Here is a 26,562-nt window from a genome sequence, read left to right as displayed (position 1 = left end):
GGAGATGATGCAGGTCTAACGCACCCCACAGCATCTGCATCAGGAATATCTCGAAGGGACACAATCCTAGACTTTTTCTTCACATGAGCGCTCTCAGCTCTAGTGCCCCAACCTCAGTGCACTGCAACTCACAAACACTTCTGTTTCAATATTGGGTGACCTCTGTATTTGCTCCGGCTACCTCCATGTTGCTCAGCAGGTGACCCTGTTATGCTGGTGTTTTCTGTTTCCGTCTTAATGGTGTTCACTGTTAAAGCTGTTGCCAGCACCAACCACTCCGTGCAGTCTGGCTTACACTCACCCCACACACATCCAGCAGAGGCCTCACTGTACATATGGCCCTGCCAATAAAGGGGCCGGTCGCACGTGCCCAGTTCAACATGGTATATGCGTGTGTCCCTGTGGTCTTGTTGTATGCATGAGGGCCCTGGGCCTTACACCATTACATTGTGCTGTGTACAGCAGGCACAGACATGTCACCGCAGGCAGGGGGTTGGAGGTTGGACATGTAGCTTTGTCATCACCCACTCAATTCATAAGGGGAGTGGCCTGGGCCATCGTATGCAGAGCCAGCATGGGTGTGGGACTGCTATTTGTGTGCCCCTTGGTGTGGTTCTGTACTGTGAATGTACATCTGCATGTGCATTCATGGCAATGTGGGTCTCCTTTGTGGGGTGTAGGTGGGCCTTGAAGGTTAATAGACACCAACGTATGTGATCTAGTTTGCCTTCCATGGGTTTGGACCCTACCCACACCTGTTCGGCAACCTCCTTTTGGCGTGCTGACGCCTGGCATTGGGGTGCCATGTATGGGTGGGTGAAGTGTTGTGCACCAGCTTGCGGGTGCTTCCTGCTGTAGGGTCTGTTGCTGGGTCTGTGTTCTCCTCTAAGTAGTTTGGCTGTCCAGGTCCTGAGGGTGGGCTGTTTGGGATGTCCATGGGCTGTTGTAGGGTCTTGCGTCATAGGTTTGGTGGTCCTCTCTAGCATCACAGATGTGTTGTCTTCTGTGCTCTGCTAGAGGTGTTGTGTGCCCCTCTGCAATGTGAAGGGGAGATGCATATTGACATTGTATTGACATGTATATTGGCACATTGTTCTTGTTTACATGCAGACTGTACATAGCGACTGTTTGAGGGTGCTGAATATTGCCACGGGACAGTGTACATTTGGACTACATGACATGTGAGGTTGTACGCGCACATTTCCATTTCACAGTTTTCAGCTCTGTCAGATGTAGTAGGCATGTTACTGTGAGTGTGCGGTGCCACTTGTGTCCTCTGTTCTGCAGCGTCAGGTTTGCGCATTGTACCACGTTGTCATCAATGTGGGTGTGCTGCTCTTGCTATGTGTGTGTGCTGCAGTGTGCCACGGGGATCAGGAACATGATCCAGGGTAATTGTGGGTGTGCAGTGAGCTACACCAAGTTGTGCATGTGTGCCATTATACCCTTCTCCCCCGTCCCCCCAGTCCCTGGCTGTTACTCACCCTGTTGCTGTTGTGTCAGGTCCTCTCTATTTGTGTCCGTACTCCTTACTCCTTGGGTCGTCTGCACACTGATGATTGTGGTCTCGGTTTCCTACAGCTCCTCCTGTGGCGCAGGACTCCCAACTCCTGTTGCTGTTGCAAACTTCCTGTTGGCAGTGGTTTTGTGCCTGGTTTAGGTTGTCACATCATGCCAGCGCCTCTTGACCTCCTCGATTGGCCTCCTCAGCACTCCAACTGCATTCCAGGTGGTCTACTTGTGGGTAATTTGATGGTAGTGTTTTGTCACCACCGTGACACTGATCTGGTTTTGCTGCGGACTGCACCCCGTCTTCCTCTACCTCTTCTCCTTGGCTATCCCCGTCCTCGTTGTTCCTTGCTGGTGGTCTGTGGGGGTTGTGGGGGTTGCATTGGCCTCTGTGCTCTGTCAGGGTGCATCAATGTTGCTACGTGCCTTGGATTGTGTCTGGAGTGTTGTATCTGTAGTTTGTATGGTGCATTTTCCCTCCGGAAGCGTCGTATTTGCAGGCCTGTCGCTGGTTTTCGCTACTTTTTGTACCACGATTGGCTTCATTGCAAGATTTTTTGTGTTCGTGTTTTGCATTTTTGCGGTGTGGCATTGATTTTAACACGGACATTTGACGCGTTATCTGGAGACTATCGCATGGTACCGCTGTGTTGAGAATGCTTGGTCCACACAGCGTAATTTTTCCGTGATAGACTGCGATGTTGGGAGTCGCGTTAAGTAACTTTTGTGATGGTTATCATACGTTCTTGAGTTTATGCTCCAAAGTTTATTAATGGGCTTGAGTCTTTTTTTTTTAAATAATCAGAGGCGGAGATTGTGAAAGTCATTTTAGAAATGTGCAAATTTGGGTGGCAAATTATTTTTGAATAATATTTTTATGAAAATATAGTTGTAATCAATTTTAGTTAGATGTTTAGCATTGTTTTTATTAATATACTTTAGTTGTACCACTTTCTGCGGTGATACCATTTTTATTATGTGGATGCTGCTTTTAAAGTTCTGTTCATCTGTCCTCCTGCATGCCTTCTCTCCCACAGGTGTCACAGAGCACAGAACACATACAGTTAGTTATTTTCCTTAGAGAGCATGGATTGTGAAGGAATCATTCTTCATATACTGAATGTATCATTCTAAAGGGCAGTTCTACTGGAAGTTCGGAAGTAGGCCTGCTACAACACTGGTATATGAGTCTTTGTTTGCAAATGTTTCATATTGTGTTGTATATCTCTGACTGCGCTGTTGTTGAGGAAGCTGATGCGATTTTCCTTTTCATCAGAAATGGATCAGTGTCATATTTTCGCTTATGACGATCACCAATCTGACCTGCTCACTATGCATTATCACTAGTCATGTCGTGCTGAATTTGCAGTTTTTGCCTATTCCCTATTCATAAAATGTATCATGAAACTCCTGATTTTGTGAGTGAGCAAAATACTTTTCTTTTTTTTTTTACAGGACTCTTTCCGATTGGTTAGAACCTTTTTTTTCCTTTGTCCATTCCATTTATGATTTTTATTGCTTATTGGGACTGAAAATAATTTTCATTTTTGACTATGTACTCTGGATCTGAGCCTTCATGGCATTTATTTAGCATTTTTGTGTATTACTTTTAGATTTTTAAATAAGACCCTTCTCTTTTTTTTATCTGGAACTCAGTTATCGAGTTGTCCTAGTCACTACTTTTGTTTGCTCTGCTAAATTGTTGGGTTTGGTATCACAAGGTTGAGAGGGCAGGAGTCAGAAGTACTTTTTGGGGTGATTGAATTATTGGGGTACAGTGAAGTACCGGAGTTCAGCTCCCACAGTGTGCAAGTTCTGTTGTCCAAGGCTGTTGTTTGAATTGTTGATTGTGGTCTAACCATAGCTTGTGGATATCTGTGATTTTTCTCTTAACTGCACTATAAATGTACTTTTTCAACTACATTTTTAGGATTTATATTTTCAAACATAAGGTAATGTGTTATAACCAAAGCTAACACTAACTTCATTTTAATCTTTGTTTTTCAGTGCTTTTATTATCATATACCAGAAGCAACAGTTCCCTCTGTCCAACCAATCATGAATATTCAGCTCTTGCTGTGCATGGGCAAAGGCCATGCACAGTGAGGTTTGGCCACATAGATTAGCCTATGGCCAGGTCCTCCACCCAACCTGTGGAGGGCATCATCGCGCCTTTGATTGTGCTTAGCAGAGGTGAACCACAATGCCGGTCTATGGCCAGACTCAACACATAGCCCTCCGCAGGAGGCTAACAACCTTTGCATATGAACTTTGGCCATGTGCAGTGCAGGTTGGCCAATCCCTCATGTATAAGGCCTCCAGGTGTGCGATACAGAGTTTGGCACCAGGGACTTGACTGTGGCTAGGCCCCACTACCAGCCCAAGTATGGCCATTAGCCATGCAGTGTTATAGGCTACAGACATTTGTTATTGATTTCCTAAAATACAGTATCAATAATACCTGCTTTACCATGTCTAGTGAGGAGTGGTGATATCGTGCTCTTCATGATTTATATTGTGTTTAATAGTACTGGTTTTATTGTGTAATACAAATAGCACACTATAAACTTGCATACAGAACTTTCTTTGAGTTACTAGGATGACTCAGCGCACGTTTTCCTTGTCACATGCAAAATAACCCAACAGACATGTGTAAACTGACAAAAACGTGCATATGTGTATTAAAGGAAAATGCAGAGTGCGTAGGTATTTAAACCGCACCCTCTCACAAGCAATTGCTGTGCCTTATTACTGATTTCGGCACTAACCTGCTCTCGGCTCACAGTGTGGATTGCCGAGCAAGCGAGCGAGAAAGAAAGAGAGAAGCAGTAGCAGCGGGAGAGACGCGGAAGACACGCTGACGCCGAGACCGGTCTCGCCGAGCCTGAGCCTGAGTTCCTCCGATACGGAGCCTGAGCCAGAGCCTCACCACTGACATTGCAATACCGTGCAACACCATGTCAGATAGAGACGGGAAAGCGGGATGCGGCCCCCAGGGGAAGTAAAGGTCGCAGACCAGTCTTCCCCTGGGGAATTCGCGCGGGACCGGAAGGACAAGGTGGAGGGTGGGATTAGAGGGGTCAAGGGGAAGGGGTGGGATTAGGAGGCCATAAGGAGTCGGAAGAGGCGGAAACAGCCTCTTCATAACTCCTGAGCACCACCGGGAGGGTCATGGCAAACTTTGTGGTCAGTAGGCAGGGGTTAGGGCAGGGGCCGATTGGTCGATCGGCGGGGACAGGAGTCGTTTTATGGCTGCGGTTTGTGGTTTATAATGCAGGGAAGTTTAAGTGGGTTATGGGCTCTGGCCCCCTGTTAGGGTCTGCGGTGCGGGCGGTGGAGAGGCTGCTGCCCATCGTTGATCGGGCGGGTGATGGGCCGGCCGGAGGCATTGGCGGGTCAGTGTCGGTCTTGTTGTGGTTGGGAGCACACGGTGATAAGGCTGTAGCCAGCAGGATGGGCACCCGGTTCTGGCGTCCGGCGGGAGTTTGGGCGGGGGGGTTAAGCCCGTTTTTTAAATCTGGCTGCTTGCGCGTTGTGCGATTCCTGTGCGGGGGGGCGCCGACATTAAGGTGCAAGTGGGCCGGCGCTGGGCGGGAGGTGGCCCGGGGGGCCCTTGACGGGCTGCGTTTCGATTGGGATGGCCGCAGGGAGGGAGGTGGCGCCGCAGCATGTGGGCTCTGGCTCCCTTGCCCGGTATTGTTGCGAGTTGGCTGCCCTTGGGTGTAGGATCGCGGTGCAGGGCCCCGCCCGTACGTATTTTCAGCAAATTCGCAAGGCCCGGTTAGCACGCATGCGGGGAGGGCGGGGGGGGGCAGTGCACTGCGGCTTGCTGTGAATGGCTTGGGCCCCCCTATCCCGGACCTGACCCCCTGGGGTGGGGAGGGGCGGAGGAGCACGCGTCGAGGGGGGCGCTCTGGGGGTCTGTTAATGCAGCCCCTCCTGCATATAGTGTATACGCAGCCAGAGTGGTTCATTCAGGCCAGTATGGCGCATGACACCTTCGGAGTGTGGCGAGGGCGGTTGGTGCAGGGGCTTTGTTGGGGTGCTGCGTGGGAGGGCCTAGGGGGGGGCGGTCGGGGTACACAGGTGAGGTTTGGGGCACCGGGGGCATTAGTGTTGAGGGACCGCCAGCACGGCGTGAGGCCCGGTGGTGCTCGGCCCCCACCTGGTTGGAACGGCCTGGTGGGGGGGGGACCAAGACCGGTCTTGTTCCGGCAGGAGAAGATGACAGCGGGGCGCACAACGGCCTCCAAACGCTGGCCCGAAGCAGTATGGGGGTCCGCGGCGGCCTGCCCTCCATCGTGGGATCACGCAGCTCAAGCATTGTAGCATTCTGAATTTATTGAGACAATGACCAGTGTGACAGTAGACGTGCGGCATGGCAGTCTGCTGAGGAGTGAAGGGTGCGGACATGATTGTGGGAGGATATGCTTTGTGAATTGGGCGTGGGTTAGTGGAGTGCAGCATGCAGTACAGAAGGGTTGCCCAAGGGGGGGGGGGTGTTCCAGGTGATTCGTTTATTTTGTGTTGCTACAGGAGGCAAGTACGGTTACAAGCGGGGACGGCAAATGCGGGACCACCAGCAGCTGGACAGGAGAAGGAGGTCCTGGATGGACTCTCAGGTTCGGATCTATGGATGGGGGCGAAAGGGGGAGCTGCACGGACAAGGTTCTACGGCTGGTTGGCCGGGGTGCTTTGGGGGGTGGTGGGGGGGACGAGGGAGGCTGGTGTTTGGTTCACGGTTGGGTGACGGGTAGGCATAGGACTGGACTGGGGACTGACAGGGCACGCCGGGTGCTAGTTGGTTTGTTGAGAAAAGGGGTTTCTGTTGGTTCGGCGTGGTTGACAGTCATTGCCAAGGGTCCCGGCATTTCTCGGGGTGGGGGAAGCGCTTGGGGGCCGGAGGGGCAGATTGCTGCTACACGGTAATAGGTGGAATACGCGGCCTGACAGGTGGGGGATTGAGGGGGCTAGGAAGTCTGGCGGTTGGGTCGAGGCCATGGGGGTCCATGGCGTTTCACTGTCATGGGAGGAGGCCGGGAGTCCGGCGCAGAGGCAGGATTTGATCAGGGGACGCTGGGGGCGGGAGTAGATGGCTGCGTGGACGTGGATGGCTGACACAGATGCTGCAGATACTGCAGTCCGGCGTAGGAGTTGGGTTTTGCCCCTGTTTGTTGAAGTACAGTTTTATATGGAACCTGCGCGCAGGGCAGTGGAGGGAAGACTCTGGCACGGTGCTCTTCTCAAGAGTTACAGGAGACTTGGAGGTGCATTAGTTTCTCCCTGGAGGTGGTTTTTTGCAGTGATCAGCGTTGGGCAGCGGATGGATGGGTGACCGGCATTGTGGCTGGTGTGCTTTGAGGTGCGAGCTGGGGGCACCGGATTCTCAAGCAGGGTGATTTGGATTCTTTAGGCGCTTCGTGAGGATGGTTTGGCTGGGTGCCTGGAATCTGGGTGGTTTTTAGGGGTTACGGTTGGGGGGGGGCGATCTCCGCGGGCACTGAGATTATATTCTTGTGATCGGAGGCATAGGACTGGGAGTGTTAGTTTTTTCGAAGGAAGGAGGTGGGAGTTCATTGCCGTAGATTGTTTTTAGGCTTTATACGCAAGGGGGCTGTTTACGGTGGACCACGTTTTATGGGTGTTTCTGGGGGCCGTTTCAGAGTTGACAGGCGGGGGGGGAGTGGCTGCAGGATTCAGGGTTGCAGGTGTTCGCCACGGTGTTTCTGGGTTGACGTGGCGACTGGACATTTGTCGGACGGGGGGGCTAAGGGACGGAGGCCGCACTTCATGCAGGACTAATTGTTCTTTTCTACTACAGGAGTTGGGAGTGGAGCAGAACCCCGGCGGGCGCCTTGCGGGGGTGGTCCCCCCTTTTTCTCCTGGGCATGGACCGTCAGACGAGGCAATTTAGCCAGTTGCCCAAGGGCTGTACAATGATGCAGGAATGTGGGGGACGTATTTGAGGGTTGGGTTTAGATGCTGACAGTGTGTATGTGAAATGAGGAGTCGCCCATTCCAACGTTTCGCATGGGAGGCGGATGTATGCTGGGAGAGTTTTGTTATGGCTTGACGAGATGATGCACAGAGTGGGACATGATGCGAGGAAGCGGATGATGGTGACAATCGGATCGATGTGCTGGCCTTGGGCCTCGCAGGGGAATAAGTCATCAAGGGGAGCCATTGCATGACAGAGGTACAGGTTGGGGTAGTGAATGGCGCCGGGCGGGGTCACCTGCAGGGGCAGTGCGGCCCGTCCATACGTGTTACTGGAGCAATTGGGAGCGGGCCATGGTGATGGATGGTCGTTCACCGACAGGGGGCTCTGGTCATAATCGAAGGTTGGCCTACGGAGTTCTGAATGGTCTACACGGGATGGGGGGCAGAAGGTTGACTGGTCGTTCAAAGCAGGGGGGCAAGTGACACGAACCAAGTTTCAGTCTGATCTAATTTTATCTGTCTACAATGGTGGCGAGCAGGAGGGTGGATGGTCGTCCATCCTGAAGGGGACGCTTGGCATTAGTAAGGTTTTGGGGTCCCAGCATCCGATCTTTCTACATTGGAAACAAGCTAGAGGGAGGATGGGTACTCACCGATGAAGGGGATCTCGTCAACAGCACAGTTGGGCACGGAATTTTTCTGTTATACTGGTTGCAGGCAAGAAGGTGGATGGTCGTTCACCGCAATGGGGGAGCTTGGCACAGGTTGAAATGGAGAACAAGAATGCTGTCTCTGTACACGGGAGGCGGCCTTGTGAGGTGGATGGTTGTTCGCCTCGGAGGGGGTGCTTGTCACATGCGGCTTTGGTCCTGCATGAATCTTTGGATACGCTGAATTCAGGCATGGGGTGGATGGTCGTTCACCACGGAGGGGGCGCACTTCCCAAGTAAGGTGTCGGTCACATTGAATCATATAGATTTACAGTGGAGGTGGACGAGAAGGTGGATGGCCGTTCACCAAAAAAGGGGGGATTTGGCACTAACTAGGTTTGGCCTGGGAATCCTATCTGTTTCAATTGGGATAAGTACATGGGGGATGGTCCCCCCTTTTTCTCCTGGGCATGGACCGTCAGACGAGGCGATTTAGCCAGTTGCCCAAGGGCTGTACGATGATGCAGGAATGTGGGGGGCGTATTTGAGGGTTGGGTTTGGATGCTGACAGTGTGTATGTGAAATGAGGAGTCGCCCATTCCAACGTTTCGCATGGGAGGCGGATGTATGCTGGGAGAGTTTTGTTATGGCTTGACGAGATGATGCACAGAGTGGGACATGATGCGAGGAAGCGGATGATGGTGACAATCGGATCGCTGTGCTGGCCTTGGGCCTCGCAGCGGAATAAGTCATCAAGGGGAGCCATTGCATGACGGAGGTACAGGTTGGGGTAGTGAATGGCGCCGGGCGGGGTCACCTGCAGGGGCAGTGCGGCCCGTCCATACGTGTTACTGGAGCAATTGGGAGCGGGCCATGGTGATGGATGGTCGTTCACCGACAGGGGGCTCTGGGCATAATCGAAGTTTGGCCTACGGAGTTCTGAATGGTCTACACGGGATGGGGGGCAGAAGGTGGACTGGTCGTTCAAAGCAGGGGGGGCAAGTGACAAGAACCAAGTTTCAGTCTGATCTAATTTTATCTGTCTACAATGGTGGCGAGCAGGAGGGTGGATGGTCGTCCATCCTGAAGGGGACGCTTGGCATTAGTAAGGTTTTGGGGTCCCAGCATCTGATCTGTCTACATTGGAAACAAGCTAGAGGGAGGATGGGTACTCACCGATGAAGGGGATCTCGTCAACAGCACAGTTGGGCATGGAATTTTTCCGTTATACTGGTTGCAGGCAAGAAGGTGGATGGTCGTTCACCGCAATGGGGGAGCTTGGCATAGGTTGAAATGGAGAACAAGAATGCTGTCTGTGTACACGGGAGGCGGCCTTGTGAGGTGGATGGTTGTTTGCCTCGGAGGGGGTGGTTGTCACATGCGGCTTTGGTCCCGCATGTATCTTTGGATACGCTGAATTCAGGCATGGGGTGGATGGTCGTCCACCACGGAGGGGGGCGCACTTCCCAAGTAAGGTGTCGGTCACATTGAATCATATAGGTTTACAGTGGAGGTGGACGAGAAGGTGGATGGCCGTTCACCAAAAAAGGGGGGATTTGGCACTAACTAGGTTTGGCCTGGGAATCCTATCTGTTTCAATTGGGATGAGTACATGGGGGATGGTCATCCGCCGCGGGGGGTGCACTGATAACACATAAAGTTTTGGCCCCAGTCGTATTTGTTTTTAGTGGTAGACCAGCGATCGGGTGGATGGTCGTTCACTGAAAAGGGGGAGCTTGACATGAGCAGGGTTTCTGGCCGAGAATCCTGGCGGTTCGAATGGGGGGCAAGCAAAAAGGTGGATGGTCGTTCACCGAGGCGAGGGGCGTCTTTTTGGAGACCGTGTTTGGCCTGTGAATTTTTCTCTGTTGCACTGGCGGCAAGCAGGGGGTGGATGTTTCGCCTGTGATTTTTCTCTGTTGCACTGGTGGCAAGCAGGGGGTGGATGTTTGGCCTGTGAATTTTTCTCTGTTGCACTGGTGGCAAGCAGAGGGTGGATGGCCGTTTTCATCTGGAGGGGTACATTCGACTCGCTCAATGTTTGACAGAATTCCTATTTACTTCCTTGAGGTGCAGGAATGGTGGTGGATGGTCAGTCACCACGGGGGGGGCATCTTTAACAACGAATGGCTCGGAAAATGTGCTTTGTTGCGGGACGCAATAATGGTTGGTGGATGGTCGTTCACCTTGAGAAAGGCAGGCAGCTTCCCGACAACTGATTGGGAATGTGATTGGGAATCTGGGGCACGGATACGGGTGGTGGATGGTCGTTCACCGGCGAAGAAGGGACTCATGTCACTGACATGGTTTGGCACGACGAAGGTCGGATTACACGGATTGCAAACAAAAGTGGGCTTGGTCCTTTACCGCGAAAGGGGGCATCTTCCTGATCGGGGATTGCCTCGCATTAGGTTATTTGTGTGCCCGAGACGCGCGGTAAGGTGGTGGCTGGTCAGCCACCGGACGCCACAGGGTGGTGGGTGCATTTGGTGCACACGGGGGGTGGGGCAGGGAACTGCCCTCCGGGGGTTCCCTGGTTGGCAGTTCTTTGGAGGGGTGGTGAGTCACATACGGGCGGATCCACCCCTCTGGGGGGAGAACGGTACACGGGTGACTGACAGCGGGGCGCGGAGGCAATGAAGGAAATTCAACAGAGGATGCGCGGAGGGCAAGTGAAGGTGAGAATGGGTAGAGGAAGGAGGTCACCAAGTGAATGGGGAAGAGTCAAACAGGTGAGATGGTTTGAGAAAGAGGAATGGAGAGTGAGTCGGAAGGAGATGGGGAGAGTATATTTATTGCATTTATGTACTATGTAATAAAGTTGAAAGGATTGCAACCTTGTCCTAATAAAATGACCTTTTACACTTCAAGTAACATCGTGGAGTGTGGTTCTTGCGCGATGCGGCCCCCAGGGGAAGTAAAGGTCGCAGACCAGTCTTCCCCTGGGAAATTCGCGCGGGACCGGAAGGACAAGGTGGAGGGTGGGATTAGAGGGGTCAAGGGGAAGGGGTGGGATTAGGAGGCCATAAGGAGTCGGAAGAGGCAGAAACAGCCTCTTCATAACTCCTGAGCACCACCGGGAGGGTCATGGCAAACTTTGTCCGCCCACCCACCCTACAGGTCTTAAGCGATGGCCTGGGGTGATTTTGGGTCATGAACATGCCAGTTTAGGGCAGGTTGCAGTGGTGTGACGGTTCTTTGGAGGGGTGGTGAGTCACATACGGGCGGATCCACCCCTCGGGGGGGAGAACGGTACACGGGTGACTGATAGCGGGGCGCGGGAGGCAATGAAGGAAATTCAACAGAGGATGCGCGGAGGGCAAGTGAAGGTGAGAATGGGTAGAGGAAGGAGGTCACCGAGTGAATGGGAAAGAGTCAAACAGGTGAGATGGTTTGAGAAAGAGGAATGGAGAGTGGGTCGGAAGGAGATGGGGAGAGTATATTTATTGCATTTATGTACTATGTAATAAAGTTGAAAGGATTGCAACCTTGTCCTAATAAAATGCCCTTTTACACTTCAAGTAACAGCGGGGAGTGTGGTTCTTGCGCGAAGCGGGAGAGGCCGGAGAGACGCCAAATACTGCGGCTCCTCTGAAACACTTAAGAACCGCAAACCGTGACACAGTGATTGCGGTAACGGCTGCCTCATTTTGACTGTGTTGGGTGCGGTGAGAGCAACAGAAGCCCTGCTGATACCGCAGCTGCCCCCGCCCTTCTTTCTGCTGAGGCGGTGTAGTGCAGTGTTTTAGCTGTGGCACTTAGTGACTGAGCCGCGCTGATCCCGTGTATCCTGTTAGGACAGGGTGCCCTTCTTCTGCCATTCTTTCTGCCATTTTTGCCCCTAATCAGGAGTGGAGGGGCTAGTGGATAAAGAGGTTAAAGAGCCTTAAGGGGAGCTTTGAATGAGCGAGTAGAGGCAAAGACCCACTGCCCCCCCTGCCCTCCCACCTACCGTGCTGCGTATCCTGACGATCTTGATGTTGGAGCCGTAGTAAAAACGGCAAGACTGTAAACTGCGGCAAACTGTGACTGCGGTTTTCTGGTCTTGCGGTGCTGTGAGAGTGCTTTCTCTGGGAGAGTTGCAGGAGACCCAGAGCCGCACGAGCGCCATTATTGGAAGCGTGCTGGAGAGCTTCGAGATCCTCAAGGATGCTAGCAACTAACAACTAACAGCAAGTAAACAGCCTTTGTTGTTAGCTATCTGCCATCTGCTATCACCATATTACCATTTGTTACTGACTCAGGGGTTGTGGGGTTAGCCAAACGGCTTAATGATGTAAAGCTGTACAAACAAGCGTTTTACTAACCCTCTGCTTGTACTGCCCTTTACATTGAAAAAGTAATAGGGAAGTTTGGACTTTGGATAAAGTTGGAGGTGCTGAGTCGTTCAATACCCTGGCTCTTAAATTAACTCAAGGTTTAATCAAAGTGTCACTCTGAGATTATTCCATTGTCATTTCTGCTAGGCTTTTCCTATTTTCTATATTATCATTTATATTGTGGCGCCTAAGACAACACGTATACATTAGCAGAACAAAGTATTAAGACATAACTATTTTCAAATACGAGTAAATAAGGCAGACACTGGAAATGCGCTCAGGGAAAGAAAGAACATTGGGCACCCCGAAAAACTCAAGCAGCAAAAGTGTTAAAAAAAGCAAAAGCACAAAGGGGGCAAATCAAATTTTAATCTCACCAATAGCTAGGACGTTTGAAAAATTGACAAAAATATCGAAGAAATGTGATTTTATGAGAGATCCAACAGGCGCACTTATGTCAATGCAATCAGAAGTAGAAACAAAACATTTACAGACCCCAATTATACCAACTAACAACTTGAAAGAAAATATAGAAATAGTTGATGCAGATTGGGAGTGGGACCAGGTTAACAATCAGCAAACGAAAGATCTAGAAGGACAAATAAACAAATAAATAGAGGATTTGGACCCATTACATCCATTACATACAGCATTGCCTCCTGAAATGGGAAACAGAGAGATGGATAAGAATAGGATGGAAATACTAACAAAGGAATTAACACAAATCGATATGACTAAGAACTCACCCACTGCAGGAGTTCCATTACCACTAGAGGTCATAAGGAAATACAAAGATCTAGCTAATGACTATACATTATACAGCAAATCACTAGATCAAGAGGACAGTGAAAATAATACAGCTGAACTTATATTAGGAAACCAACATAAAAAAATTACGGGTATTACTAATTCAATATATGGGACAATGATGCAAAGAAACGCAGGTGGAGAAAAAAATATGGAACTGAGGGGCATATTATCAAGCCAGGCGATAAAATTATCGCCGCTTTATCGGCAGAAAACTGCTGATAAAGCGGCGATAATGGGCTTGATAATATGCTCTATGGAATTCCAATCGAAGCACATGTTAGATGTGAAGACATCTAACTCGGGCTTCAATTGGAATTCCATAGAGCATATTATCAAGCCCATTATCGCCGCTTTATCGGCAGTTTTCTGCCGATAAAGCGGCGATAATCGTATCGCCTGGCTTGATAATATGCCCCTAAGTTATGAAAACAGAGAAAGGGACACCATAAATCACTAAAAAACATCAGTCACCAAAGAAAAAAATCTAGGAAGCTATGACCAACCTGTATTTAAAACCGAATATACCAGTAAAAACAACAATATGCTAAGCCAAAAAATCCATCAGTAAATAAAGAAAGTGGTCACGCTGACATCAATATTCCACTTTGCAGAAGGAAACCCATAGAGACCAAAAAGCTAAAAATATAGATAATCAAGATCTAGGATCCATATGGGATATATTTTATCAAACATCAGTACTAACTCTTGAAGCTCTAACATTTCAGCCAAACAAAATGGATACTTAAATTGATATAGTTGGAGTCTTGGCAAATGCAGTCGCCGGGATTGATCATAAATTGGCCGGATTAAACAAATGCCTCAGCTGTTATGGCAAGAAGTAAAAGATAATAGAAAATTAATTACATGTTTGGTCCTATATAAATACAGAGATAGAAGAATTTGGCATAACACCTATTTTGGATAGTACAATCACTCAGGAAAGCTTCAAACAAAATCAATAAACTTACTAATCATCTTTCCCTGATAAAAGATAAAGATATACTTGTAAAAAGAAAGCATGCATGGCCAATTATAAATGGTTTTATAGGAAAAAAGGTCCAAGAATATCTTGAAATATCATGGTCACAGAAAAACAAACCTATCTTTATCAAAGTCCGATTTGGTTGTCTGCCGGGATTATGTCACTTACAACAATGGAAGAAAACAGAAGAGAATACTCTATGCAGGCTATGAGAATCCGGACAAGAAAACATTATACATTTACTGTGTCTTTGTCCAGAATTAGAAAACAAAAGTATAACCACTCTTTATAGACTATTTATTAATTGCGGAGTGAGGACATTTAGGCAAGCTCTGATAGCATGCCTAAATTCAGAAGATTTATTAATGAATTCTGCATTTGTAAAATGTTTGTGTACCGTTGGAAAAAAATGTTAGGTATTTTATTTGAATTGCTAATGGATTGTGTTTAATATATATTTTATTGCATTTGCACCGAGTGTTCCTATAGGAGGGGAGAAGATATTGCCCACATTTTATTCTTCTGTACCCTTTATGAAATTCCAAGAAAAAGGTGGATACGACCCTTGGGCAGGAACCTTGGTACTAGACAGTATATTGAAATGCTGCAAATTTTGAAAACGGACATCTCTATATTGGTTGTATTTGGAGTGAGCAGATTTTTACTGTCAGTCAATTTTATTAGATTAAAGCGAGGCATAACATTCTAAATAGAGAAGGAATAATCTAAAATGTGCCCATCGTGTTTTGTCTTAGAATTGTAATTTTATTAAATCAATTGTATTTGTACATTCTGTCACTAAAGACCATATAGCTAAAGGCTAAAATCATGCTTTTTATACATCTATACTTCTGTTAGGTGTATTTATTACTGATGTTGAAGAATACCTTATGATGGCCTAAATTGATATAACCATCAAGAGTTTGTATGGTTATCTAAGTACTCATCCTCTTGCTCCCGGGATCAATGAAGTTGCACTGTTGTCTGTTTATGAATGTTAGGGAATTGCACTTTGTCAACCAATGTTTACACTTCCCATTATTGTACTTTTTATACATCGTCTTTTAATCTATTTATGTACTCTATTTTAAGGAAATTATGTGTTTTTATTTCTTTGATGATTCCGTGAATCGAATAAAGATGCTTTAAATATATTTTTTATATTCCATTTTTTTATATAAACCATATATGATTAATTGTTTAATAACTTTTACATTTGATGACATCTTAGCGATTTTTGTAAGATTTTAATTAATCAAACAATATCATTAAACTTGAAACTTGAAAAACTTGAGATTTGCTCTCGGCCAAGCTCCGGTGCTACTCCAGCGCGTCCTCCAGTCCTTGTTCCTGCTTCATCGCGGTGAGCTCCAGTTGCCCTCTGGTGCTCCCAAGTTCTGCTCCTATGTATCTTCCGGCTCCCAAAAGCTGAAAAGAAGAGAAAGGAACAAGTTAGAGAAACCGTTGCTTAGCAAAGTTCCAAATACAACTGTAACATGTTTCCTTATTTCCTGGATATCGCGGTAAGTCTTATTATCTCTAAAACTTTAGCATTCCTCATTTCTGCTAAAGAACAATGAACGCTCATTGAAAGGAGTTATTATTGCAAGAGAACTGTGCAACAAACAAGCTCGTGATAAGAAACTGCACATTTACAAGTGAATACGCTTACAAAAGACTGTCAAGAAAACTACTCTGATTCCAAGTGTTAACCCATTGTATTTTATGTAACAGTAGTTGGTGCCGTAAGAAATAGACCAAATAAACGAACATTGTTTCTGATATGTGTTTATGTTGTGATATGATTATCACTTATTGTTTTAGATGGGCAACATTATAACGCATATCGAAAACAACAGTCAGGTATGTCAATTTCAAAGTTTTAATTGATGAAAATGACAAAAAGAGACAGTTTTTGATTGTGTCTAAACTGTAAATGTTTGTTTTATAGAAGAAACTCCATGTCGGAGAGCCCTGATTTTTAACATTCTTATTTGAAGCTCATCATCTCCAAAGAGTCCATGTATTAACCAAATCCATGCTCAGGACGTCTCCTGGCTGTCTTGAGTCACAGTAAGCGTGTCCTCATGACGGCCAGGAGCCATCCGAACATTGCTGCTCCGGCCAAGCATGGTTAATACCCCTGTGCGGGAGAATTAATCAGTGGGCGGAGTTCTGATGGCTCCTGGCCGTCATGAGCACACGCCTACTGTGACTCATGATGGCCGGGAGCCGTCCTGGGTACCTGAGCACCACGCCGAGCCCCGCCCGCCTCTCTCCGCGGCAGAATTTGCAGCGCGGCGAAGGGGTTAAGCAAATTTGGGTAGGACATTATTTAGAGAGTTCTTGATGCAAAGAGGTTATAGTTGGAAAAGCATATTTATAATTAGGTATGTTTAGTATTTTAGCAGCACCTAATAAAAAACTCAGTTAGACTCTTTTGGAAAAAGAACCACAGCGTTCAAACATTGATTTCCCCCAGATACCAGATTCCTCTTCCAGAAGAGGTTTGGGCAGTATCCAGTATCTTTGTTTCTCTTGTCTCTCCATCCAATCCCCCTTCCCCCGGGAAGTTATTGGATTGGCAATTGTATGTATACTTTGTGCCACATCTTTTAACTTTCATAGGGATTGGGGAACAGTCAACATCAGAGGAGGAACAACCTGGAGAACAGGTGAGGGGATGGGCATACCATGCAGAGCCATAGTGCCCTGAATACTTTTCTGCACTTTTTCAACAAGATTCACAAACTTATGAGGAATTTCCATATTCTGTATCCTCTTTAAATATTTACATTATTGCCAGGGTCCCTTTGGGCCCCCATTCCCACGTTGGGGACGGGAGTCAAAGTAAATTCACCTGATTCCTTGTGCACCTTTCCTTTTAATTTTTCTCAATATTGTAATTGCAGCTGCAATAGAAATGTTTTTGGGATTGCCAACCAATCAGAGCACTGCAGGTTTTCAAATGTCCAGCACTAATTTGTGAATCCATAATGAACGATGGACAAAAAACGCCCCCATATCCCAGGGTGCTGCTTTACTTTTTTAACTGTATTTGCAAATTCTCCATGAACTTACAGAACCACAGAGGATCTACAAATTAGAAGTCTAGCTATCTGAAAATTAATAATTTCATGCTTAGATGGGAAAGCTTTGTAAATGTTATTTCTCAAAAATGTTTTAACAGACTTACAGCAAATCAAGTAAATGTACTTCCTTGAGGGAAGTTCTACTGACATCTCAAAAATGGTGAATTTATTCAGTCTGGTTTTTTGGTGTTGAGGAGAAAAGAATCCTAAGTGAGTTTTATTTGGAAAAACCATTTTTCGGACCCCACCCCTAATTTTATGTCCATACTGAATAAATCTATCAAACCCATGAAGAACCAAAAGTGGACGTACATTTTTTGGGGGAAACTTTGTGCAAATTTGTCTGACCACTAAAGTTATTAAAAAAACAAAAAATACAATTTCTGTGGAAACTATTGTCTAACTCAAACTACACAGGTGCTATTGCTGCCTCTGCAATATTGTACTTTTACAAATATGTTTTCATGGTGTTGAGAACAGAGATGATTAATCTGCTACCTCCCGGATCTGTCAATATAGTCCTCAGTTCGGTAGGGTTTACAGAAGCACAAGTTGAGCTTAAACCTGTACAGGCTAAATGCAATGACCCCTTCTGAAAACATCAATACTTGGCAGAGAGGAGTATCCTGCTAAGGATCTTAACACTAGAGTCAAAGAGGTAGACTGGGTGATCATTTTCAGGATCACTCATGTCACCACAATACAGGAAAAATTACGGATTCTCTTCATGAGACTGGTATAAAATGTGTTGCTACTGAATTTAAGGCAACAATAAACAAAGGGACCCATAGATCAACATTACATTTGTAAACAGAACACTGTCAGGACTAGGAGCCTTGTTACAAGGGCTTGATATAAGAACCACTGCAAATTCATCCAAGTAGAATATCAAAAACTCCTTAGAACGCATCCAGCATACTGCTGACGTAGGGCAGGACTGATGTAAGGAAGAGAACTGGTTCTAGCAATTGAAAGGTGGAATATTCACCATGAGTGCTTGTCATTGATTGGCAAAAATGTAGGAGCATATTTACAAAAAGGCACTTTTTTGATGCAGGGTGGCACAGAGTGCAGACCCAAATCTACAAGGCCAGGTAAAGTCGCTGTCTTGCTTTACTCTGCATCAAAGACGCACTCCATAGGCGTTGCAGTGGGTCTTCCACATAACACCCTTGATTTTTGACGCATTCCCAGATTTAACCCCTTTAGAGCTTGTAAATAAACCTCCCCAGTGCTGCGCTGTCCATTGGAACTAGTGCTGAATGGACGTCCAACGGTCGTGCGCAGCACTGGGGAGGTAGTGGCCGTGACGACCGTTGGCCGACGGCAGCAATTAAGGGGTTAAAAGGGCTTTTCAACTTGGAAATGCGTAAAATGTCTGCACCTCCCCAGGGGAGGCATAATGAGGAAAAATATCTTTATTTCTCCACTTTTTTTTCTATGTGTGCTGCATTCTTCAGCAGACATAGAAGGAGGATAATACCTCCATTGGTTGTTTTGTGCAAAAAGGTACCCTTTCTGCAGAAACCAATGAACCCTACAACACAGACACCCTTACACCAGGGTGCAAGGATGCCTGCATTAGAAATAAGCAGCCTACTATGTGCCCACAAGGACATGGATGCATAGTATTGCTAGAAATACTTTGCACCCTCTACTTTTCTTATTGGTGCAGCAAGCTGGCTTGCGGTGAAACATTTTGTCAATTCCATGTAAATATGCCAAATAGTGCTTTGAACAATTCAACAAAAGGTGTTCAGAATCCTGGAAATCAGAGGGCCACAGTGAATTTCTCCCAAATGTCTTGTTGTAGTTTCCTTTTTCCGATGAAACCACAGATTTTGTAGTATCTCCTACGGTAAGCATTTCGACTTTGACAACAAGAGAATATTTCAGTAACAAATGCCAATGTCTACTGGAAGAGCTAAACGCAAACAAAACCAGGACAAATCTATTGAAGCTTATTTAGCTGTTCTAAGAGTATTCGCAGCTAAATGTCAATTTGGGGATTATTTAAATACTGCTTTGAGGGATCAACTTGTCTTTAATTGTCATAACAAGAAGATCTAAGAAAGAATTCTTACATGGAAGAATCCTTCATTAGATGAAGTTATGGATTTAGCACACAGCATTGAGAGATCTGTTTTATCTTCAAAAATTCTTACTCAAGACTCTCAAAAAGTTAGTGATGATTCCAAAGTGGTAGCTTTTACTACTGTTAATTCTGCAGTGAATGTCGTTGCTAATAAATCCAAAGTAAATCGTCCCTTTGAAAGAAAAAGTACATGTTACCGCTGTGGATCCAAATGTAATTTAGGTAACTACGTGAATTGTTCAGCTCAAGGTAATAAGTGCAACACTTGCAAGAAAATTGGACATTTTTATACTGTTTGTAAAAATGTTAAAGCGAAAAGCAAGGTCAATTTACTCAATGTAGATGAAGATGCTTCCTATCACGATATGAGTAATCTTGCATCTTCTATTGAAATTAATTTATTACATAGTGATGCTAAAAAGTGTAAAGTCCCACATTTTGTGTTTCAATTTGTAATACTGAAATTAATGTTATGGCAGATTGGGGATCTCCCTTAACGATATTAGATGAAAAAACATTTGATAAGTTTTGGTCTAGAACTATTCTTATTCCTACAGATGTGAACCCCAAAGCATTGAGAGAATTTGACATTTATATGTGTGGTTACTTTTGTGATTCCATAACTTTTAAAGACCGCACCATTCACACAAAGGTTTATGTAGCTCTTAATGGCAGAGATATTCTTGGGTGGCAAGATCAAGCCAAGTTTGGCATGATTTTGAGACCTGGTCATTCCGAACCTGTGATTTTAGGAGATCTTCCCAAGGTATCTACTGTACAAGAATCCTCTAAGTCACTTGATTCCATGTATCAAACAGATTCTAAGCTAATAAATCTTTGTGATAAATATTCAAATGTGTTTTCAAATAAAGTCGGATTGTGTAAGGGTTTTAAACACACAATTAGGCTCAAGGAAAATGTTGTTCCTGTGATTCAAAAGTGCAGACCTGTTCCTTTATCTGCTCGTGAAGATTTACAAAAACTTCTTCTACAAATGTGTTCACAAGATATTATTACACCTATAGAGTCATAAGAATGGGTATCTGCGGCTATAGTGGCACGCAAAAGTTCAGGCGATATTCATCTGTGCCGATCTAACAATGCTGAATCGTAACATAATAGTTGACTGCCATCCACTACCTCGAATACAAGAAATGCTAGCTACTTTGGGTGGAAGTAAGTTTTTCACTACTATTGATTTGCGTTCAGCATATCACCAGATCCCATTATCTGAGGAATCACAGCATCTTACCACTTTTGTGACTCCTTTTGGCGGTTTACAAGTACAAGCGTTTGCCATTCGGATTAGCATCCACGGCAAGTTTGTTCCAACGTTTGATGGATCAAATGTTTGCTAATTGTATTGGAATTCAAGCATTCCAGGATGATATAGTGATTCATTCTAAACTTTAGATGAACATTATGTTCTCTTGGAACAAGTACGTAAGAAGTTAGAGCTATAGGGCATGACAGTCAATAAGAACAAGTGTAAATTTTTAACTCAACAAGTTGACTATTTGGGTCATAATATATCGTGTCATGGTATAAAACCAAAATCTTCTCTACTCACAGCCATCAAAGATGTTCCTAAACCTTTAGATAAACATTCGTTAAGAGCCTTTTTAGGATTAAGTGAGTATTACGCACGTTTTGTACAAGGGTAAGCTATTGTGGTACAAACTTTAAGGAATCTACTAATGAAAAATACCAAATATATTTGGACAGATGAAACACAATCCTCTTTTGATTCTGTTAAAAAGATTAATTCTCGAAGCTCCATCTATCAGACCCTTTACACATGGTTGTTTGAGTATGATTACAGTGGATGCAAGTTCCAAAGGTCTTGGTGCTGTCCTTAGTCAGTTAGTGGATGGACATACATTTACTGTTGCATTTGCTTCAAGATCTTTGAGTGGAGCAGAACTGAATTATAGCACCATAGAACGTGAAGCCCTTGCATGTTCATGGGTGGTAGAGAAATTCAGAATGTATATTTGGGGCTCCAAATGTATTCTGTTTACTGACCACAAACCCCTTGTGTATATGCTAAGTGATAGTTTGTCTAACAAAGCATCTTCTAGATTGGTTAGGCTTTTAGCTAGACTTCAAGAGTTTAATTTTGAAATCAGGTATATTCCTGGTGGTAAAAATGTTCGTGCAGACTGTCTGTCACGTTTGCCTATTGACAATAATAGTGAACATATTGAAAGTAATGATTTTGATTGTGTTTTTACTGTGACTGATGTTACACAGGAACTGAAGCTTTCAGAAGAAGAATGGATTAAAGGTTATGATGAAGATTTGTGTCTTAAACGTATAAAGAGGTTCTTAGTTAACAAATGGCCCAGTGACCGTAGTATGTCTATGCAAGACAGGTGCTTTTCTCAAGTTGCTCATGAACTCTCCATTGTTAATGATTTTATTGTCAGATAGGAAAAATGTATTCCTCCTGATTGTTTGAGAGAGAAAATCATTAATATTGCTCATTGTGGTCATTTATGTATATCATGTACTGTTCGCAAGATTAAAGAAACATATTAGTGGCCAGGCTTTGATGGACAAGTTAAATTGTTTATTGATAAATGTCCACAATGTTTGTGTTCAGAAAAACATTGGCGTCCTTCTACTTCATCGTTATGTCCTGTGGATTGGCCTAAATGTGCTTGGCAAAAACTAGGTTTCGATTTTTCAGGACCATTCAATGTGTTGGAGCGAGACAAAACATTTTTGGTGGTTCTTATTGATTACTTTTCTAAATGGTTGTACTACGCATTTGGAAGAAATTCTGATTCTAACTCTGTGGTTAATTCTTTGCAATGCGTATTTGTGATCGAAGGTTTACCAAAGGAAATTGTCACAGACAATGGTACACATTTTGTGTCAAATGAATTTGAGAACTTTCTTGATAAGAATGGCATTTCTCACACAATTGCTCCTTTACTTAGTCCCGCATCCAATGGTTTAGTTGGGCGTGCACATTAAATGTTGAAAGAAGGGGTGCAAACGGCGATTGCTAGCAAGCTGGATGTTTTTAATTACATTAATCAAAAGATTTGGAGTTACAACACCACTCCTCATTCCACCACTGATATTTCGCCATATGTGTTGCCTCATGGTAGGACACCTATTTCTTCACTCAATCCTTCATGGTTAGTTGATAAAATAGATCACACTTCCAGTTTGGACTTAAACAAAGTTAGAAAACACATTGAACACAAACAAGAGTGTTATAAAAGAAATTTTGATCTTAGAAAGTATGTTAAAAATGTAACTTTGTCTTCTGGAGAATGGGTTCTTATTAAGAAGCACATTAAGGTAACTAAAGGTCAATTCAAGTTTAGTGAACTAGCTAAAATTGTTAAGGTGGCTCGCATGGCTGTTATGTTAGAAAATCGTGGTTGGTGGAACCGCAATGCTTTAATTAAACTGACCAAGGAACAAGCAAAAATGTATTCTAGATACATTTGTAAGTCAACCTGAAAAAAACTGGTTTGATTTAGGTGAGTTAACTTCTGTTTGTAATGACATTAGAAGTGATATTGTAACTCCTTATTCTGAAGTGTGAGATGGTGGAGATAATCCTACTTCTAGTTCTTCTAATGTTCACAGAAATGTTTCTCCTAGTAATACGTGTAATGGTTCTGGTGAGAACATTCAACTTAGAACTAAGTCTTGCATTAGAACTTCTTCATTTTGTTCTCAAGATTTTGTTTATTATTAATTTCTTATTTTTTATTGTTATAGGAAGGGGGGGGTGGTAAGCTGTACTCTATACACTTCTTAGTATTGTTAGTTATATAATAATTAATTATGTACTTTGGATTCTAGATTTCCTAGATTCTAGAATTCTTTTCCAATCTGTAGTCAATGCAAGCCTGTGATGTCAAGAGATCTGTCGTGGGTCCTTTTCCTCTGGAATGAACTTCTTATCTTTTAACTTGGAGACTCAATACCTTTTCTTTTTTTGGAGGAAACTTACAACAATGGCCCACATGTGTTAGTAGAAAGTGAGATCTATGAGAAGTTATTAGAGGATTATGAACACTCCAATGGTAAGATAATATCCTAGGGTCTTCAATCTTAAGTATCAGATCAGATGACACAAAAACATAATAAAGCACCATTATTGTTCCTCTAGTTTTATAGCTTGGCATTAATAAAATGTATGCATAAAATAAAAACTAACATCCATAAGTTTGATAGTTGCTATAATATCAAGCAAAGCTTGACCTTGATCATATGAGTCACCAAAGCTGTAAGCAAATGGAACAAGGCTTCTCATATTCTCTGCATGAAAGCTTCCCTTCCCTCCTAGTTATGCAACAATATCATCTTCCAGGAACATCAGAGGCACACAGTTGTCTATTAAAAACAACTGTTCACTATCATTTTGAATAAAGAGAAGAATTTTGCAATCTTTGGGGTGAGCAAAGTACCAACATAATGATTATAAAACTGAATTTACAAAATCTTTATGTCATGCATAAGACAGAGACAACAAAATAATGAGGCAGGTGGAACTCATAATAGTACACGTAAGTTTAATGTTGATCTAAATGGTTAAACCACCCTTGACCCAACCTGAGATCAATGGTATTGCTAGAGCTTGAAAATATTAATACGTCACTAGATAAAACATTTTCAATGTCCACGTCTCTTGAAATAAAACAATACCAAATTGACTAACAAACTACACATCATTAATATTGTTCAGTTTAGAATGTAGGCCAGCAACAGTTCTGGGTATAACAGAAATACGTCACCCCAAGAAATCTGGGAGAATGGAACCTTTGCAAGAAGGGAGGGATAGATTAAAAAATATCTTTTATGGGGAATTTTTAATAGGAGTAACTGCTCCTCCTCTGTAGATGACATAAAGGTCAATTGAAGGCTTCAAATAAAAAGTATGTGTATTAATATCAGTGTGGGCTGGAATTATTGTGCTAATCGTCTGTGTACAAAGCGTGTTAGAATAACAGCCGGTTTGCTAACTAGGTTGTCAATGATTATCCTCAAGAACAGAAAGACAGGCAAACCGATTAAAGGCTGTAACTGGCCTAGAATTATCTACTTTTTGTAACAACAAGGGACCCCAAATCAGTCTGCTAGGGACCTCGGGGAGCAATTTTCTAAAACAACAATGGTCCCATGCAAGGAAAAAATATACAGTATCAATAAACATAGACGCGAATCCAATCTATATTTTAGAGTGACATGTCCAGCCGGACAGAGGTCATTCAAGTTTACTTAATAAACGAGTATTCAAAATACAACAAGAATACCTTCCACAATGCCCCTGTGAGATACGCCAGGGAATACCTCCTTGATCGCCGATTCGGGCTTACCCTGGCGCCGTCCGGTTGCGACTCTGTAACACGGACCCCGGCAGCCCTGTATTCGAGGCTTGCTGGACCGGGCCACACTGAGCATCGACTCGTACTTGGTCTGTAACGCACTGCCTCGGCAATTTGAGGTTTAGTGTTATAAGGCAATTATTTATTTTTGTCCTGATGATGGTTCCAATTATCCTTTAGGGGAACCGAAACGCCGTCGACTTGCTCATGCACCTCATACAAACATGTTTGATTGGTTAATTTGATGTAATGGTGCTAATTGATATTTTCTGTACAATGAATGTGTAAACAGAAAAACGTTGGTTTGCCTTTTAAACCTTTCCTATCCTTTCTCCAACTGTACTCACCCCGTAAGTGTTGGGCACAGGCTTGTGTACCTCACAGGGGCATTGTGGAAGGTATTCTTGTTGTATTTTGAATACTCGTTTATTAAGTAAACTTGAATGACCTCTGTCCGGCTGGACATGTCACTCTAAAATATAGATTGGATTCGCGTCTATGTTTATTGATACTGTATATTTTTTCCTTGCATGGGACTAGAATTATCTACAGCGTTGAAATTATTCCTAAAACTAACCTATTTAGTGTGTTGAGACTTCTTGGGGACCACAGTGTTACTCCAGAGCTAGAATAAATAGCCTTATAAAAGTAACTAAATGGCACTAGCACATTATAAATGGGAAGGTTCAGAGACAAAATTACAAGATCAAACAGATTTCTGACAAGTAAGGGATTACTACAATTCATTATGATGCAATCTCTAGACACAAACTTTGTGGATTTGCCTCTATAGTCACACTGTGTGAGAATTACTACATCAGATAAATGAACAATGCTACCATGCATGTTATAGTTTAAGCAGTAGATTGGCTTGTTTTCAAAGCCTCAAGATTCTATTTTTATAAATGTTAGTGACAGAATAGTCCTGAGAACCATGGTGTATAGAGTGAACTGAATATATATATTCACTGAAAAAAACAGACCTAAGGTTAAAGGGACGTTATAGTTCAATATTAAAATGTAATAAATCTTAGAAATTCACTGAAAAAAACAAAGGTTACAGGGATGTTACAGTTAGGCCCATATTTTACTCACATAAAACCATAGAAATTCTGCAGTTATAGTTACCTGAGCCAACTGTAGCTTACTCCCCCACAATGCACTGCTTATGACATCACCCATGACATGGTCAGTGACATCATGGATGACTTCTTGAATGACATATCTGATTACCTCATTCACAGAGCCACTCACATACCCACTCACACCCCAATATGACCTTGCATAAACCCACTCACACAACCATCCAACTACTCAAATACCCATTCACAGACCCTTACAAGTACTCACACAATCACTCACTCATCCATAGAGCCATTTACACCACCACTCACTTACCTATTCAGCTAGTCATACAACTAGTCACTCAGCCATACAGCCACTCATACAGCCACACACTCCCCCATACAGCTGCTCACACACCCTTGTATTCACCTATACAGCCACTAACACACCCACTTACCCATACAGCCTCTCAACACAGCCACTCACTCACCCAAGCACTCACATTTCCATTTACACATTCATACAAGCACTCCGACAAATGCTATCTCATCCATAGAGCCATTCACACAGAGAAACACTCATTAGTAAAGCCACTCACACACCAACTCACTTACCCAAACACCCAGTCAAACAGCTACTCACTCACCCATACAGCCACTTATAAACCCACTTACTCACCCATACAGCCACTGAAAAGCCGTGCACTAACCCACACAGCTACTCACACAGCCACTTATACTACCACT

Source organism: Lissotriton helveticus, chromosome 2_1 (assembly GCF_964261635.1).
Source record: "Lissotriton helveticus chromosome 2_1, aLisHel1.1, whole genome shotgun sequence".
Classification (NCBI taxonomy): Eukaryota; Metazoa; Chordata; class Amphibia; order Caudata; family Salamandridae; genus Lissotriton; species Lissotriton helveticus.
The sequence above is the reverse complement of the archived record's forward strand: the minus strand, read 5'-3'. Positions refer to the sequence as shown.